The sequence below is a fragment of the Chiroxiphia lanceolata genome, chromosome 3 (genome assembly GCF_009829145.1).
Source record: "Chiroxiphia lanceolata isolate bChiLan1 chromosome 3, bChiLan1.pri, whole genome shotgun sequence".
Classification (NCBI taxonomy): Eukaryota; Metazoa; Chordata; class Aves; order Passeriformes; family Pipridae; genus Chiroxiphia; species Chiroxiphia lanceolata.
The window spans coordinates 113,185,583-113,203,518 of record NC_045639.1 but is presented as its reverse complement, the minus strand read 5'-3'; positions in this window follow the sequence as shown (position 1 = coordinate 113,203,518).

Here is a 17,936-nt window from a genome sequence, read left to right as displayed (position 1 = left end):
TCAATATGTGCTCTGTTTCTCTTTCTATCCATCTCACTAATTTCTTTTTGTAAACCTCCTTGTGGACTATATATATTTAATTGCAGATCCCATTTGATTTTTTTTTCCTTCCTGATACATTAAATTAAAAAAAAGAAAGAAGAAAGAAAAAAAAAATGATCAGTTTAGATTTTTCTCTGCTTGCCTTAGTGTGGGTCAAGGATTTATAATCTTATACCAATAATTACCTTCTGACAGGAGGAGTTTAGCTGAAATCAAGCAGTTGGATCATGTAAATCTATGTAAGTCTATTAATTTAAACAGACTTCTCAGATTTATACCAGCTGAGGACCTGGCTTAGAGGAAAAACTTCTAAGAGAAAGTGTCCTCTAGCTGGGATAAGCAGTTTGGCTCCTAAAAGCAAATTAATTTTCTTTTTAAAGTGAGAGGTGATATAGTGCAGTATCCTGAGTTGTAGGATGTTTTTCCCCTGGCATTTCAATGGGAGACAACTCCCAAAGACTGGATTAAAGAAGGGAAATAGGGCAAAGCATCATTCACACGCTGCTCCTGGTTACTCAAAAAAAAAAAAAAAGATGGAAAAAAAAAATCAATGTTTGCCAAATAGAATTTCCCCTCTGAATTTGTAGGATATTTGCTCTGAGTGGCACAATCCTCATGTCATTCCTAAGGAGTTTTTCTCCACCCTGATCTTTCCATGACTAGGTCTAAAAACCCTCAGACAAATAATCCTTGTGCTAAAAATGGTGGGACTTTATGAAATAATTTTCACCTATACATGCCATAATGCCGTATAATCCTCCAGTAACTTCTAATGGGATGTCAGAAAGGACAGTGAGGTGCTGCCTGTTTTCCTGGGATGTGCCATAATAACAGCATCCAGGGTCTTCTTTTTTATACACTAATAAACATTGATTCTGGCGTTTCTCAGTTTCCATTTTATCCAAAGATCAGAATATTGTGAGGTTCTTCCATGCATCAGGAGATGCATATTTTAGTCCTCATCTCCTGCTGCACTGCATTCCTGCACATACTCAAGAAGATTCTATCATATGAGGTTGCAAGACAGTGGGGAAAAAAAAAACCAAACCAAAATATATTTTAGTTATTTATTTTCACATGAGGTAGAGTTGCATAATCCTTTATGTACAGCGAGAATCTCTGGTGTTTCACTCATACATGCAGAATTCAGATCTGCATTAGAGATAACTACAAATAGATGAGATTAAGCTCAGATTTACTTTTTGGCCTTGGCCTGCTGTTACCCTGGGCATTCTGTGGCACAGAATTCACATTTGAGAGGATGTCTTTTGTTTTCTTTGTAAAATATGGATATTTGTATTATAGAATCACAGAATGGTTTGGGTTGGAAGAGACCTTAAAGACCACGTAGTTCCAACCCTCAACTGCTACAAGTGTTTGTTACACTATGAATCTCTGATGTATAAACCTATATAATTGTATTGTCATTTGCAAACCCATATTTAGTGATTCCATTCCATAGTTAAAGAATAAGAACCAAAGAAAAAAAAAATCTGCTATAAAGTACCCTACGACCAGGAGGAGATGTCAAATACTGGTACATTAACAGCTCATCACAGTCTCTGTGTCTCCACCAAGTCTGAAATTATTTGCAGGTTCAAATCATTTACTTTTACAACAGATGAGAAAATTCCTGATTCTTCCCTATAGAATGAACTGTCAAAAGACCAAAAAAGCTGTTGAAGAGATTAAAAAGATCAGAATAATTTGTTGAGCATTTTGACACTGTGAATGTTCAATCACAGTTGTCTCCTTCTGGTGCAGAAGATAAATGGCAGTGAATCAAGATCTTGGAGTGACTCAGTATTTGCTGTTCCCGTGACTGGAAATGACTCTTTCTGAGACTAAATTGGAAAGGGGTTCAGCATAACAGAACATTTTCTCTCTTCATCTTTGTTTTTTCTTTGTTTTCCCAGTACTCCTTTTTTTATTCTAATAAGGGCTTAAAAATGAGACCCAAATGACCAATAGAAACCACAAAGGAGTATTTTCTAGAATTAATGTGCAGAATACACCTTACTATCAAACTCCTTTTTTTTCCCTGCTAACCTGCACAGTGTTCACACCATCTTGTGAGTGTGGAAGGTGTCTGGAGTCCAATCTGTCTATGGAAGACAACCAAGTTAGAACACAAGAACCTGTCTAGGGCTTCTGAAACTACTAGAAACTAAGAACTGTGTTTATTTTAAACCTTTGCAAGGTCTCAGAAAGCATGGTGATGGGTTCTGTTTTGGTATATGTTAAAAGACATTCCTTTTCCCAGAGAAACTACAGCCTCCTGCAGGACATGAGTAGCTCTTTATTGGAGATTCTCTAATGGCAGATTTTCCTTTGGCTACTCATTTTCTAATGTTTTTCCTCTGCAAACTACATGAAACCCCCTCAATAAGCAATGCTCTGACTCTGGAAGCAATCACATATTTTTATAGCCAGAAAAGAAAAAAAAACACATTTGATTGTTGAATCTAATTTTCTGTGTAAAACAGGTGATAAAGTTTTACCTATTAACATCTGTTTTGAGCCAATTATCCATTTCTGGCTAAAACACATCCCTTGGTAAGCCAACCTTTCTTTACATGAAAATACCAAAAATGGAAGCACTCATGCCACCTTTTTGATGTTTATGTCGTGTCTTGGCCATGATAAGCCTTGGTGTTCTCTTCTTGTTTTTCCCTGACTAACTTTGGCATCGACTATCAAAAGTCTCAGCTACATAAAAGGTTTACTTAATACTTTATATTTTATTTATGAAACACATATTCTAAAGGAAAACCTTCTTACAATCTTCTTTGCAGACCATTAGACAAAATGAGACCCTTAATTATCCCACTTTAGAGTATTCTCTGAACTACATCCAATTTATAACACCCCTCTAAGAACCAGGCAGTGCAAATGAGCCATGGTGGACTGATATTAATCTTAACAATGCACAAAAGCAAAACTAGTTACTTGATTGTCCACTTCATTCCTATGTTTTTTGTCCGAGGATTACTGAGTCTGCCTGACACAGCACAGTATCAGACGTTATCATCATGATTTTTCTTTTGTCTGAGCTTTTCTCCCTGCTGTGCAGTGATAGGACACCTGGGGATGGTTCAAGGCTGCACCAGGGTAGTCTTAGACCGGACATTTCTTTATCTAGAGGGTGGCCAAACACTGCAAGAGGCTTCCTGGGGAGGTTTCTGATGCCACGTGCCTGTCAGTGTTTAAGAGGCATGTGGACAGTGCCTTTAATATGCTTTAATTTTTGGTCATCCCTGACGTGGTCAGGCAGGTGGACTAGATGATCACTACAGGTCCCTTCCAACTGAAAATATTCTATTCTAAAGGTGACAGAAGGACTGCATGGATAAACAAGGAGCTCCCAACAAAACTCAAATCGAAGGCTCAAAAACAACTCAAAAGAAAGAATGCAAGAGATAGAAGCAGGGTGAGGTGATCTGGGACAAGTGACAATGTCCAAGGGCAGGGACATGGCCAGTAAAAAAAACCCTGGAGTTGAACTTCACAGGTGCTTAGAAGTTCAACAAGAAAAACTTCTACAATCACATATGCAGCAAAAGCAAGACCAGGGAGAAGGTCAGGGTTCTGTTGAATGGAATTGGGAACCTGGTGACAAAGGACATAGAAAAAGATGAAGTACTTGATACCTTCTTCATCTATATTTACCAGTCAGATGCCCTTCATGAATTTCAGGACCCCAAGACCAGAGGGAAATTCCAAAGTAGGGAAGACTCCCCTTCAGAGGAGGAGGATCAGGTTAAGGAACATTTAAACAAGTTGAACATACCCATGTCCATAGGACTTGATGGGATGTGCCCTTGAGTGCAGATCTGGACAAGGTAATTTCAAGGATATTTTGATTTATCTTTGAAAGGTGACAGCCATTGTGGAAGGTTCCTGAGGACTATTAGAAAGCAAATGACAAGAAGGAGGATCCTAACACCTCCAAGGAAAAAGAAATAAGACTTAATGTCTCAAAAACTCTACCTTAGGTAATTGCAAGCAAACCAGTTAGAATCCTATTTAGCTTCCTGTTCTCAAGCTAAACACAGTTCCCTCCACATCTTTTCACACATCTTTGCATGTTGAAGCTCTAACTGTGTTAGCAGTTGTTCTTGGATTTTCTCCAGTTTTCAATCTCTCTCTTCTACAAAGAAGTACAGAATTGGGCAGACTGTTCAGATACCTGAAAGCAGAATATTCAGACTATTCCTGAGAGCCAAAGAGTGAGAAATAATCTCTTCTTTTGACCTACTGGCTGCAGTCTTTTTGTGGCAGTCTCTATTTTTTAGGAGGCTGAAAGTAGAAGAACTATACCTGCGCAGACCTGCGTATGGGTCAAATTCTATTCACTGTCCAAGGTAGAATAAACCTGGAATGGGTCCATTTGGCTGCAGGGTGAGATAGAGGAGATGATACATCAACTTATTGGTGTCAACAGTCTGCAGGCATGTTTTTCATCTGTGGCAATTGTGCAGGTAATTTGTGCCAGTTTAAACTTATTTCACTAGAAAGTAACATGATTCTCATTAGCTCATGTATGTCACGGGCTAAGAATGTGCACAGAAACTCCTACTGTGACTCAGCTGACTTACAGCAACACTCTGCTCTGTGTCTGGGTCCTCAGACCCAGTTTTGTAGCTCTTAAATCCTGGCAAAACAGAAGAGATGAAAACGGATCTCTCTGATATGTCACGAGTGTTTCGGACACAAATTCTGAAAGAACTTCAGAGGCAGGTTTGGTTCAGAGCATCCTCCACGACCAGCTGCTTTGATGAACTGATCCAAAATCCTGACCTCAGTTACACAGGAAATGTGGATCCAGTTCTGAACTGGACTTTGCTTGTCATGTGTAAATTCACAGCTGTCACAGTTATTAATATTTCAGGGTCTGAATGAAGCTTGGCCAGGTTTTCTCTGATCTCCACTTCATTGATATCCACTGAAAAAGAACTTTTTCTTTCCAAAAGCAACTTCTCTGTGTAAGACACAATCTCTTTGCAATTTAATGCAGTTATAAGAAACCTTTCTATGAAAATTCACAGGCTTTTTAACACGAAAATTTTTTTAGTAAAAGAAGTGAAAAAAAAAAGATTTAATGATTTTGCTCTTTACTGTCCTAAAAAGCAAGTGGAATATGCAGAGGGAAAACCTGCTTGCATAGAGAAGACATATTTCTGGGCATCTCTGTACTTAGCAGAGGGAGGATGTTCAATTAGTCTCTTTACCACAAGCTCCCCAGTTAGTCTCCCTCTGGAAAATAGGTGAGAAATTCTTATATTCCTCTCAATATGTTAATCAGACAACTGGTATCACAGTTCTCTAACTGTGTAATACCAGTCCCCCTTGGCAGATATATTTTATTTGGATAATGATGTGAAATTTAAGATCTACGTTTCAATTGTAGAGAGCCATAGGCAGTTGTCAATTTTAGTGACAGACATGAACCTGGAGCTAAATTCCTGTGCACAAGCAAAAATTCCAACAGGCGTAACACAGTTCTGGTCCCTTAATAGAAACACATTTTCTCCCATTGAGGGGCAGTATTTTTAAACTGCACGTTCCTGGCAAACCCCAAATATTCTCAGGTGCTTCCTTTTACCTGGGCAGTTTGGTGACCTCAGCTGTCAAGGAATCTCCTGTAAAATCTAACAGTGGTCTGCTTTTTCTGCCTACAGTGGCCATTGCTTTGGTACCAAAGCGCTGTCACATGAATCTCCTGCTTTTCTTTCCCATTGTTAAATGTAATTCTGCCTCATCACTCTTCTTTGAATCCCTCGTATTCCTGGACAGATCATACAGTAGAAACATAGAAACATTAAGTTAGAAAAAGACCTCCAATATCATCAAGTTCAAGCTTTGAATTTTTTGAATATTATGATTTTAAATGCACACTACACTCTCTCTCTCTAGTTCGCTTCAAAATGTTTTAACTCTAAGACAGCTTCTGTGTCCAGTGTAGAGAATGGTTTTCTTTAGCTCCAGTTAAAAGCCTTAGGAGTTACTCAGGATGGTTATTTAGACCTCCCTTTTGATTTTTTTTAACAATCAATGGCCTAACAGAAAACACCCTTTTCCTCTAAATACCAAATTGCAGGTATAAAACTTTGAGTTTCTTCTTCTTCATCTTCTTCTTCTTCTTCTTCCTCCTCTTACTGTTATCATCATCAGCAGCAGCAGTGTTGCATTATAATTACTATTATTTTGCATAATGTTTAGAAGGGTGATTTTCAGTTATTGAGAGTGAAATTTTCCTTAGAACTTGTGGGTGCATCAGAAGTCGGAAGAAAAGATGAGTAAGAAGATGAGCTGCATTCTATCACTTTGGGTTGTTTGTTTTTTTCCAAAAGTAGATTTAACACTGCTGAAAACTGTCCCCAGAACTGTCAGTCAAAAGAGGAAGAATATGATTAGCAGCAGTAGTCACACCAAATTTGTCCATACTATATCACAACAGATAAGGCACAAATTTAGGACTCAGGAGTACATCTCTTTTAAATCCGATTTTTCAACTTTGCCATCTAATCAAGAGGGCAAAAAATGAAAAAGACTTGTGTGAAGTCAATATAAGGCTGAATTTGCTTTTTTTTTTCTTTTTCCTCCAAGTATCTAATTTTAAAAAGTTTACATTTCTTTTTAAATATTTTCCAATGAAACTCAAGAGCTTCTCTTAAAAATTAGAGATGACATGGATATTTTTCTGTTTTCTACAACATACATGTAAGATGTTGTGTTACTAGGTCCAGATCTCTCTCTTGAAGTCAGAAGAGGGACGTAAACAGCTCTAACAAGGTGCCTTAGTGAATACGCCATGGAGACACCTGGACTGCAGCTTCCATTAAATTTGTTTCATTGGTAAAAAGTATTTAAATATGCCTGGGTGATGTGACTGGAACAGTGTTTCAGGTACATCCCTTGAACACTGATCTAATTAACTTATTTGCATACTCTGCTTGGCCAAAACAATATCTCCTGTGAAGCTGAACTCCTCCAGATATGACAGTCCTTCAGCACACCAACTCAAGGACAGCATTATGGGGTTGGATTCCATTTGTTACACCAGAAGAAAAGCACAAAATTAGAGTTTGAGGTGGAAAGGGACTTCTGGAGATCATCTAGGATGACTCTCCTTGTCAGAGAAAGAGATCAGCTAGAAGGAGTTTCCCAGGATTATATCCAGCTGGGTTTTAAATATCTCCTAGGATGGAGACTTCACAACCTCTCTAGGCAGCTTGTTACAATGCTTGGTCATCCTGACAGTAAAAAGGGGGGTTCTAACATTTAAGCAGAATTTTCTGTATTTCAGTTTACGTCCATTGCCTCCTGCCATTTCACCAGATACCGCTGGGAAGAGTCCATCTCTGTCTGATTTGGAACTAGATGATCTTTAGGGTCACTCCCAACCCAAACCATTCTGTGATTCCACAATTCTATAATTTTTTCTCCCCTACTGTGTAGATGTACAAGATTCCCCCAGAGCCTCCTCTTCTCAAGGCTAAAATGAGTCACTCCAAACCTCTCTGTAGTCCCTCACTGAGAGAAAACTCCATAGAATATATATTTCTGCAAGGGGGTGAGTCTTAAACTCTGGGCAAATTTCTTAGTTCCTGCATAGACTCAAAGATCTCCTACTTAGGGACAAGATTTAAGCAAAGACCACCTTAGCAAGTATTTTAGAAATAGCCACAGTTGTTTAGAGTGAAGGGAATTTGATTGTGTGGTCGGAGGTAGATGGTGACCATTGGATCAAATTTAGCAGCGTTTAGTTTTCTAGAATAGCTGTAACCACTGACCACAGGGATCCTGGGTGGGTGTCACCTGTCTCCAGAGCAGGATTTTGCACCTGACCTAAGCACCTGAATTGCCTTCAGAGACACAGAAGGGGAAAAGGTCCTTCTAGGATACAGTTTGTCTCATCCCGAGGCACGTTTCTAAAGCAGGTCAGGTGGGTCAAGCCCTGGAAATGTCTGCTTCTCTCTGTGACTGTAAAGTGATTAAAGCAGACACAGCTGTCTGTGCTGGAGGCATCTGAAGTCAGAGGGGAGCACACACAGCCCAGGTAAGTGTGGTTGCCTCTGTTTTCGCTGTTTCAGGTCCCCAGGCAGCAGCTATTGAGATGTGCCCAGAACAAGCACAGCCCTCACCACAATGGGTGAAACACTCGGTGCCCACACCACAGGCAAGTGCCAGCCCTGAGCGTGTCTCGCTGGCTGGGTGCCGTGCCCAAAGCTGAGTTTTGTTCTGGGTCAGGGATGAGCCCGTGGAAGAATCATGTTCACAATCCCCTTTCCTCCTGCAAAACCTCCAATCCTCTCTCCCTTTCTGTGTGGCAACTGCCTTGGTGGTGCCTGTGGGGCCAAGCACTTCATCTTGTGCAGGAACACTTCAAAACCTTTGCAGACCTACTTATTTGCCAAAATATTTAAGTACTGAAGATGCAGAGTTAATTTTCTTTGGGGCCATATAGGGCTTTAAAAGTCTGGGTGCCATAACCTGCATTTCACCATGAAATTCCTTCATTTTGGGCACAATCCTGCCATGTTAATGTCTGCAGATGTTTTGACATAGCCATGAAAGTGGTAGAGAGGCATGTCACCATAACTCATATTTCTGTCACAGAAGCAGTTGGTCCTCTGAGCTGCTCCTCTGAGCCCAGCACTTCAGAAGAACACAATGATGCTAGAAAGGTTTCCATTTTCCCAAAGAATCCAGGAAATCATGGGCTTTAATCATATTTATGATTCCTTTCAACTAGATTAGTTGTTCCTGATGTTAACAAGACCATGGTGCTTTTTGTCACGTCGCAAGTGTGACGAGGTTTATCACACCTGGATTTGAAAACAGAAGCTGACAGGTTTTTGTTCACAATTGTTTTGATAGTAGATTTTTCCTTCTCCCCCTCCCCCTCCCCCATTCTTTCTTCTTCAGATTCCATCTCTATTGATCTTTAATGGCTTCCAGATGGGATCACGTTTGGCCATTTTATAGGCCGAGCTCTGAAAGACTAAGCAAATAGGGTGTACGCAAGCAGCCCATGAGCTAATAAAAAATAAAAAGGCACTGCAAATATACTAATAAAGTTTGTAATGTCATAATATATTAAGGACATGACAACTGCACAGGAAATGGGCCTGGCCTGGCTGCATGGAATAACGAGGGAGTTTTAACAGCTTATGGAAGAGGTAACAGCTGCTGGGTAAGAGCGAAACACTGCTCACATTTAGCATTGCAGATGAAACAATGCATTAACCGGCCTTCCTACTAAGACCTTGACTGTCAGCTAATCCGGTAATTCCTTTGTGGGAGAAAGCATCTTCCCATCCCTCTGGTTTATACAAGGATGGGAATGCCAGCAGCAGGAATGAGTCATTGAACATCACAATCTTGTACCATACGGTTTATCCAAGCCACAGATTGTTGGAGAGGAGACATTTCAAAATACTGTCTAATGCCTAAGACACTGATGATTAAATGATTAGATGCTGATGACACATTAGATGATGCTTTTCACTGATTAAAGCCATTTGTGCTATTATCATATATGCACCAGGATCAAGGCTTCTTCAGCTCTTATTTCTGATTATGTCAATGATGTTGTGGAAGCTGCTGTTCATTCAGGGTGCTGCGTTTGCCCATTACACAGCCAGGCATCATTTTGAAAAACTTGCCATCTACATGCCCAGGATTACCAAAGAAAGATCCCTGTTTTACAAAAGAGGTAAACGGAAGGTGTGTTTCAATGTAAAGTCATCATCATATCATAGAAAGGTTGGGTTGGAAGGGACCTTAAAGTTTATCTTGTTCCAACCCCCCTGCCATGGGCAGGGACACCTTCCACTAGATCAGCTTCTCTGGGCAACCTGTACCAGGGCCCCACCACCCTCACAGCCAAGAATTTCTTCCCAGTGTCCCATCTAACCCTGCACTCTGTCAGTTTGAAGCCATTCTCCCTTGTCCTGTCCCTCCAGGCCCTTGTCCAAAGTCCCTCTCCAGCTCTCTTGGAGCCCCTTTAGGTACTGGAAGGGGCTCTAAGGACTCCATGGAGCTTCTCTACTCCAGATTGAACAGCCCAAACTCTCTCAGACTGTCTCCATAGCAGAGGTGCTCCAGCCCTCTTATCACCCAAGAAGAGCCATTCCTGCATAAATCCGGCATGTGAAGAATAAGTATTTTGGAAAAAGTGACTTTCAGTTTGAGAAGTAAGTGCACAGGTGCAACAGCACATTTGTTTGTGTGTTTTTGTATGTGCATGGCGTGGGAAAATGACTATTCCAGAGCTCTTGATGTCCACTCATGGGGTGGCACAGGACATATATCATGGAATGTTTGAGGTTCAGTCTCTGCAGGTCTCAATTAAGGCACATTATGGATTGTGGTGGAAGGTGATAGAGCTAAAAACAAAGAAACCTCTTACAGTTGTGAATAAATACTTACTCAGGAAGTGCTACCTGGGGGTTTCAGCCAGATCTTCCCTCAGCCTAAATCCCAAGGTTAGGATTATCCACAGTCTCAGACTGTGGCAGAACTGGGATCAAATCTCACATTTTACTCTTTCAGTTCTTAACTCATAAATCTCAAATTTCTTCTCTTCGGAACAAGCTGCATTCAGTTTCTGAGACACAGATTTAGACTACCTGCCACTGAGGTCTTCTGTGTCTCTATGATGTCAACCCTGGAGATCAATATTAAAAAATACTGGGTTTTGCTTTTTGTTTTCAGGGGTTTTTTCCCTATATTCTGTTTTATTGCTTGAAAATAATAAACGTTTGGTTTCACAGTCACTTCTGGTCTCATAATTGCAGTTCTAATATGAATGCACACAGCACTGGGTTTTTGTGTCTGTACAGAAGATGACAATAAGATTAAGAACATGGGCTTGATTATAAAGGCACCGTTAAACTTTGGCATCATCCCCTCGGTGCTCTCCACTCCTTCCCTTCAGAAACGAATGGTGTTGCTGTTTGTTTTCAGCTGCAGAAATCTTCATTAAAGTTGAGGAATTAAATATAGCACTTTAGCTAATTAATTATGGTTTGATCATTTTGACACCTCCAAATGACTCAGCCACATACCTGGAAGCTTTGTCAACTCAATTGCATCTTTATTTTTGTTGCCTTTAACCAACAATGAAGACTAATGCCACTCTTTCCAGTTTTCAATCACCTCTACAGAAGTGCTCCCCTGGCAATGTGCAGGGACAGACCTAATTAATCCCTCATCTGCCCTGCACCATGTCTATACATCACACTGGCAGTTGGAACTGCTGCTTGTTTTAAGGCTATTGCTGGAATGAAATGCTCATCTGTTTTTCAATAATTTTACCACAGGTGGTGATTTGTAATTAGAAAGGGCAGAATTTTGATTTTTTTTTATCATTATTATTGTTGTTATTATTATTCATTAGGAGAAGTGAGGGTACAGTGGGAAAAGATGTGAGTAATAATAATAATAATAACAATAATAATAATAGCTGCTGCACTGTAGGGAGGGAGTATTACCTTCTGGCACCATGAACAATAGTAGATTTTTAGCTCATTGGGAGAAAAGAACAAAGATTTGCACTGATGTGGCTTCCTACAGGTTAAAGTGCAAAGACTTGAAGGAGATAACAGATTTTTGCTGAACGCAGAGGAGCTTTGAGAGCTCAGAATTTCCTCAGAGCACTGAGAAGATCCTACTACCAATAGTCATAGAATCACAGAATGGTTTGAGTTGGAAGGTTAAGGTCATCTAGTTCCAACCCATTGCCATGGACCATGTCAGACTGAGGTTTTGGAGGACTTGACCAGTTTTATATCCAGTAGCATTTTCAAGAGAATATAGGTTCTAATGCTGTTTGATTTCAGCTCATAGGAGCCTAAAATCTTAGCAAATATTTCTGTGTCTAGTACTCCCCTGAGCTCAAACACTACCTCATGTTCCTCTAACTTTTTTGTTGACTCCTTGCTTCCTTTGAAAACCACACGGTGATATAGGGAAAGGTTTAGATCCCAGCACTTTCTGAATTGGCCCATGGTGCCTTGTAATGAAGACTTCCCTCACATTTCGAGGTAAAGCTGAAATATTCAGCTTTTCATAAGGCAATGAAAAATGAATTAACTTCAGGGATATAAAGCCATAACTCTTACATTAGCACAGTCCCGTGAGAGAGCTGCTTGCGGGCCTTTCTTTAGCTGCTTTGTGTGAGCTGGAACAGCTTCAAAAGCAGAGGCCTGTCCCACATCATCCCATTGTTCCAGGAACAGAAAAGTCTTCAAGGAAGTAGAAAATTTGAGTGTGTTTCCAAGCTCCAAAACAGGCAGAGTGAGACCTCTCTCTGCTGAGTATGAGGGATGTACCACCCAATTAAGAGGCTTTACTTCACTGAGGGGATAACGGGCTGACTAAACCTGAGTTAAAAGTCTTCTATTTGTGCTGTCCAAGGTCTTTTCCAGCCTTAAAGATTTTATGATTCTATGTGTTGCTAGTAAGAAAAGGATAGGAGAAGGCTCCTTCGCTGCTTCTTTGCCAGCAAGGATGAGATGTGCAAGAGAAATTCATGACATTCCACCTAAGCAGACCCTTCCTCCATCTCAGCAGCAACCAAACTGGCTTTCAAGGCTTATACCTTAAGCAAAGTGTTCCTCAGGCTATTTTCCATGCCAGTAGGCTCAGCACCCTTGTGGTTTTCTCATGCCTAGACCTGGCTTTTGCTGGCCTGTTTTGCCTACTTGGTGCTAGGAAGAGCTTCCCAGCAGGTCTTCCAGGTGAGATGTGTTCCTCACCTTCATTCACAATTCCTCTTAATGTTTTTAGTTCAATCCAATATATTCTCCTTGATCTTCTAACTTGTGACCTCACAGTTCTCTACCCCAAATCCACCAGGACTCATGTCCCCAGGACCTGAAGGACTCAACTCTGTGAGTCCTAAATGTTAAATCAGCCTAAAATTCTTGGGTTGGAGTGTTTTGTTTGTTTCCTTGTTTAAATTTTTTTCTTACTAAAGGAGAAATAGCTTGAATGGGAAAAAAATAAAGCCCAAGAGACAGAGCATTGTACCTACCCCTCTTCCCAGCCCCCAAACCAAATGCATGAACTGAGCACCCAGACAGGTCACAGGCTCTGGGAATTACCAGACAGACCCCATGCATTTTTCTGGCTCAGCCTATTCCTGAATATTACTTTGCTCTTTCCTTTTTCCTCTCTCTCAGGGCACCTTGCCCATTTCCTGATGCTCTAAAATCCCTTTTTACGTGGCCAGGCATTTTGTTTTAATTTTTTTTAATGAATTCAGCTCAGCGCCCACACATCTCCTCAGCCATGGATTTGTACGCTCAAGAGAAGACACGGAGAGATGTTGATGTTTTTGGCTGGTATTCATGCCCTCGGTACCCATTTTTTTTAGGGTAGGTTTTTTTTGGTTTTTGGTTTTTGTTGGGGTTTTTTTAATGAATATACATGTTTCCTTGGCTGTTTGCACTGGAGCCCATCTGTTAGAATGGCACAGTTCCTGCTCACAAGTGAAATCAGACCCTTGCTGGAGGGGGCAGGTTTCAGACGACGACGGGTTTTTAAGTGGAGCAGCAGGAACCCTACAGGAAGGTGCTCCCCTGTGTCAGCCCTGGCACCACCTGCCTCCCTCCACATCCACACACCAGTTGACACCACTGCACCAAGGGCCAGAGGGGCCATACAGGTTAGGGAAGGAAGCCACAGTGTTTGGGAGCTGCCAGGAAAACTGCTGGTGTCCAACAGTGTCCTCGAAAGCACATGGCATGCCTTAAATAAACACATGTGTCTAATAACTGAAAAGGAAAATAACACTCGTGTGAGGCAGAGCAACAGACACCAATTCCTAGACAGTTTAAGGAGCCAGCTTAGATATGAAGAAGTGATTTTCCTGCCTTTGAAAAGACATCTGAGGAAAAATTGCTTGGGGTTGGATTGGAGGAAGGGCAGCTTCCAGGCGACATGAGTCATCCTTAGTCACTGTAAGCCTCAAAAATCAGCAACTCTGCTAAGCCAGGTGATGCAGAAGGAGCCTGAAGTGGAGCGGTGACTCTGGAGTATTTGGTTTTCATTAAAAAAAAAAAAAAATCCCTTTTATCTTTTTTTCCCCATTTCTTTGCAAACCCCTTTCCTCTCCAAAGCGAGCTTCAGCAGGAACAATGCTGACCAGGGAAGTGGTAGAGTCACCATCCTTGGAAGTGTTCAGAAAACATGTGCCTGTGGCACTTGGGAACATGATTTAATGATGAAAACAGTGTGCTGAGTTGATGATTAGACTTGATGGTCTTAGAGGTCTTTTCCAACCTTAATGATTCTGCGATTCTACGATTAAAACATTTCTCCATTTGCTGCTTTGCACCTCAACAACTGGAAGTTCAGATGAACTTCATAAAAGATGTGTGGTCTGAAAACCTCACTGAACAGAGACTTAAAATTTAGGCCATCTACTCAAATTGTTTCATGGGGACGGAGCACAGAACTGGCTGCTGGTGGAAATTCTTAACATTGATTCTAAAATGACCTTTAGGTTTCCTTAGAGAAGTTCAGTTTAGCCTGTCTGTATCTGTTAGCTCAAAAACTTTATTTCTTGCCTGATTTTTCACTTTTTTTTTGCCCATACTTCTCTTTCAGTTATCACTCAAACTGAAAACACGGAAAACATAGAATATGATAAGTAAAGAAAACAGATAAATCAGAACTACCCACAGTGTGACCCTTTCTTCATAATCCTGGAAGAGAAGTGTACAGTGAGAAGAAAAAAAAAAGAAATAAAAAAGGGTGGAAACCCCCTGAGACAAAATAATCCTAATTGATCAAAACAACAGAAAAACTTAAAGATGAAAGAGAAGGAAGTTCTATTTTTTTTAAAAAAGATAAATGGACAAAGGTGCCTTTGGTAACTTGTGCCTGATTTTTCCAGCAGGATAGCAGGTAAACCTTGTGTTCTCTGTACAGGTAGAATTTCCTTTGACACCTGCATGGACCTTTGCCAGGGAAAAGTGCAGAACAGAGCCACAGTCAACTCTCAAACGGAGATTATTTCCCATGAGACAGCACAGTTCATCTCTTGTCTGGGGTAACAGCACAAATACTTCCCCCCCCCCCCCCGACATTAAGATATTTCTTTGTTTTCTATCCCAAATATTTATCAGTTTGAATTTTCAGACTATTCAGTCATAAATAAAAAACTTTACGTAGTGGAGAAGCAACATGTAGCTACTTACAGACCCATAGGCTTCCTTTTTAGGAGTATGATTAAAAGTGTTTCAGGAGAGCAATTAAGGATATGGTGGCTGGAGTGCTAAATTGGTGGTAAGTGTCTTCTGAGCAGTGGGAAGGAGATTATAAACCCCAGGAAAATTCCACAGAAGAACGAAAACTTAAACCCAATTCAAAGTTTTGGCTTTTTTGGGTTTTGTGTGTTTGTTTGGGGTTTTGATTGAGTTTTTCTTCAGGCTTTTAGAGTAATTTCTGTACTAATGAGAGAAGGAAGACCTCAAAATGTGGTGAGTAGGGAGCAATAATTCTGCTGTTATACCAAAGGTGTATCTGTGGTCTTTATTCAGTTAACTCATGGCTTTCTCCTTATTTTTCATTTTACTTAAATTTAAGTAAAAAAATGAAAACAAAAATTACCAGTAACCTTGTAAAGGTGATGACCATGTTAAAAATAAAACCTATTAATCATCTGGATTAATCAGCTGATGGGCAGTAGATCTGGAGGTCAAATAACTCCTTGGTCTTCAGACAATGGATGATAGGGATCCACTCCAATGGTGTCTCCAGGAAGCTCGTTTTTCAGCTGCTCAAGCTGCATTTATTTAATAACTATTAGTAAACTAATAGTAAACTATTAGTAAACTAATAGTTAATATCTATTGTTCTGACTCCTTTTGTTCGTGAACCATGAATGTGAAAGGGAAGAGAATAAGAAATACTAAATTTCATGGTGGTTCTTCTGCTCTGTTCCAATATCACCTTTATTAGAAAACAGGATCCTGATTTGTCTTTTGACTTGAAGTTCGGTAGCTTCTCAGATGGTTAAGAAGCAACTTTCTTACCAAGGAATAACTTAAAAAAAAATACCAAAACCTCTTCTTACTGTAGCTTTTTTCTTCTCTAACATTAAGATTGATAAATATTAATCAAATATTTTGAGTTCAATATATGTTTAATTGTTCTCATCCCAAATTGGGTCTTTGGGAAGCAGAGAAGCCTGTATTCCTCCCTCAGTGGAGAGAGAGCGTGGTTCCTCCATTAATTCAGGACATCAGTGGGACAATGAAGGAATTGCATGTTGGCAACTCACATTTCCTCTAGCCTCTGGATAAGGGATTTGAGTTTTTGTGCTTGCTGCCAATCCTTTAACGATCTTACACACCCTATAATCACCCTAAAAATTTGGAATAAAAGGGGGGAAAAAAAAGGACTGAAAGGGAAAAGAAAAATCCTGAGGGCTGCCTTAGCCAAACATCTTGGACTTGAGAGCTATTTGATCATTAGTCTAAGTATGGATAATCGGTGTAATGGTAAATAAAGAAATTATACACTGAAATGGAAAAATCACTCGGTAAAAGCCCAAAGAATTATTTCTTTTCTGGAAGCTAACGTTCCCAGTGAAAGGCAAATGCTATTTCCCCTTATTGTATGTCACTTCTTGAGGTGTTTTGCTGCTATGTGTGTCTGTATTTTTATAGTACTCCAGTGCTGGGATTCCCCTGTGAAGTTTGACTTTGAAGTCTGCCAAAAATGTTGAGATGTACAGAAAAACTACATCTTCATCGTGCAGAGCTAACAGAGGTTAAACTCAGCTCAGGTTTTTAGTATTACCTTATCTCCCACATGTCATTGATTTCCCCTGATTAGTTTTTTGGTCTGTTTTGTCTTTTAAATTGTAGAATAAAATTTAAGATATGTTTTCTTGCAGATTTGTGTTGCTAATCTTTTCACTGAGGATGCTGTGGTTGACTGAAGACTGTTCACAAGAGACCTATTCAATAGAAGCCACTGGAAGAAGAGATGTCAACTGCCAAATTACAAGCATATGCATATATAGAAAACAGGGATTTGATCCAGCAGTCTTTGCAGTTGCATTGGGAGATGCAATGACAAATTTTGGCTATTTATAGGCAGTCAGGCACAGGAGTGTTCAGACTTCATACCACCTCTCTCAGTTATCTTTGTGTTGAAGTTGCAAGGAAAGGAAAAATCTTTGCCCCAAATAATTCACAGTCCAGATGTGTACAGAAAGAAGGAACAAAATTAATACACATATTGTCATAGAATCATAGAATCATAGAATGATTTGGGTTGGAAGGGACCATTAAAGGTCATCTAGTCCAACTCCCTGCAAAAAGCAAGGATGTCTTCAACTAGATCCGGTTGCTCAGAGCCTCAAAGGAGGTGTGGAGGAGATGGGTGAAGATAATGAGGAAATGTGTTTGGAGAAATATAGGGAGAAATGGATGAGACATGTGGAAGAAGAGACTGGGAACACAACTGCAGAGGTGCTCTTGGAGGTGCTCTTGAAGGAAGGTGCTCTGTGAAAGGAGATGCAACTCTGCAGGGACTGTGACCCATGGGTGACCCATGCCAGGAAAGGAACAGACATCTGCCCATAAAAGATAAAAACAATTAAATAATTCCAGTGCATCCAACATTTAGACCCTTTTATTTTTTATGTATGCTTGACTGGATTAAGGTATGTATGGAATGAGGGCAGATTCACATTGGTTTGAATAAAAGCACTGTGATGGTCATGCAGAATTATTAACCTTCACTCTAGAAATACAACAGTCAGGCATCAATGTGCATCCCCCATATACAATAGTTCTGGGTGCAGCTGTATGATGCCAAGACCATAGAGTTACTGATTCTAGAATCAGACTACTCTGATCTCTTCT